This window comes from Tamandua tetradactyla, chromosome 17 (assembly GCF_023851605.1).
Source record: "Tamandua tetradactyla isolate mTamTet1 chromosome 17, mTamTet1.pri, whole genome shotgun sequence".
Classification (NCBI taxonomy): domain Eukaryota; kingdom Metazoa; phylum Chordata; class Mammalia; order Pilosa; family Myrmecophagidae; genus Tamandua; species Tamandua tetradactyla.
In genome coordinates this window covers 38,035,949-38,037,764 of record NC_135343.1, presented here as the reverse complement: position 1 = coordinate 38,037,764, position 1,816 = coordinate 38,035,949, and the positions used below count along the sequence as shown (strand labels likewise).

The 1,816-nt window shown below is 51.2% G+C and overlaps 1 pseudogene; it reads left to right on the top strand.

Moving 5' to 3' along the window:
• Positions 1-596: 596 nt before the first annotated feature.
• Positions 597-1,439, top strand: LOC143661133 (small ribosomal subunit protein uS5 pseudogene; annotated as a pseudogene).
• Positions 1,440-1,816: the final 377 nt, after the last annotated feature.

Here is a 1,816-nt window from a genome sequence, read left to right as displayed (position 1 = left end):
TCTGTGATGGCAGGGACCCAGGCTGTTTCTTCAGCCCAAAAATAGAATTGTTAGTTTTCACGTACAGTTTTTGTAAGAATTAAATGAAGAAAAATAAAGGTTGTTTTTTTAAAATTTGTTATGGTAATTGTTAAGGATGTTCACCTAAACTGTCAAGAAGGGACCTCGGTAGGAATGCTCTTCCTAGGTGCTCACTGAAGCTGTGGGACCAGAGAAATGTGCGTGGCAGTGCCAGGGTCACTTCCAGGCAGAAGCAAAGAGCCGGTTCACAATTGTCATGTTTCCCCTCTTCCTGCCGCAGCCACCGTCACAGTGCCAGGTGGCGGCGACGCCCTGCTTGGGTCCTGGGTGAGGACAGAGTGAAGGAAAGCCCCGGGCACCTCATGGTGGAAATGAATGAATGGAAAATAAACCTTTGTCTTAAGTGCTGAAATTTGGGCTTCATTTGTTACCACGACTTACCCCTACTTACCCGGACTAAACTTTTGGTAGAAAGGATGAACGTATTGATGGTTATAGGGGCTTAATATTAAAACAGAACAGCGATTTCCTTTTCCATTATGAAAAAACGGGCTTCCTCTTGAAGAACACCCCAAATGGCGGACGACGCCGGTGCTGCGGAGGCTCCCGGGGACGCGAGCCCGCGGTGGCTTCCGCGGAGGCTTTGGCCGTGGGGCTCGCGGAGGCGAGGCCGAGGACGAGGAGTGGCTCCCGGTGACCCAGCCGCGCCGCTTGGTCAAGGACATGGAGGTCAGGTCCCTGGAGGAGATCTATTTGTTCTCGCGGCCCATTAAGGAGCCAGAGATCATCGACTTTTTCCTGGAGACATCCCTCAAGGATGAGGTTTCGAAAATTATGCCTGTGCAAAAGCAGACCGTGCTGGCCCGCGGACCAGATTCAGGGCTTCCGTTGCCAGCCGACACCACAACGGGCACGTGGGTCTGGGCGTGAAGTGCTCCAAGGAGGGAGCCACTGCCCCCTGCGGGGCATCATCCCGGCCAGGCTCTGCGTCGTCCCTGTGCACCAAGCCTACTGGGGGAACGAGATCCGCAAGCCCCACACTGTCCCTTGCAAGGTGACAGAACGCGGTGCTCTGCGCTGATCCGCCTCATCCCCGCTCCCAGGGGCACTGGCATTGTCTCATCAGCCCCTGTGCCCAAGAAGCTGTTGATGATAGCCGGTATCGATGACTGCTACACTTCGGCGAGGGGCTGTACTGCCACCCTGGGCAACTTTGCCAAGGCCACCCTCGATGCCATTTCTAAGACCTACAGCTGTCTCACTCCTGACCTCTGGGAAGAGACTGTGTTCGTCAAGTCTCCTTATCAGGAGTTCACCGACCATCTCGGGAAGAACCACACTAGGATCTCTCTGCAGAGGACCCAGGCCCTGCTGTGGCCACCACAGAGGCTGTCATAAGAATAAATATTGGACTTTGATTTAAAAAAAAAAAAAAGGAAAAGAAGTTCTGGGAAAGAGGCAGAGAAATGGGCCCATCCTTCATTGTTAGTAAAATGGTGCAGCTGCTGTGGAAAACAGTCTGGTGGCACCTCAGAAAATCAACATATGACCCAGCAATCCCCTTTCTATTATATAGGCAAAGGAACTGAAAACAGGGACTCAATATTTGCACACTAATGTTTATAGCAGTATTCGTCACAATAGCCAAAAGGTGGAAGTAACCCAAAGTGTCCATCAGGAGATGAGTGGGTAGACAAAATGTGGTGTATCTCCACAATGGAATATTGTGCCATAGAAAGAAATGAAGTTCTGATACCTGCTACAACAGGGATGGACCTTAAATACATCATGTTGA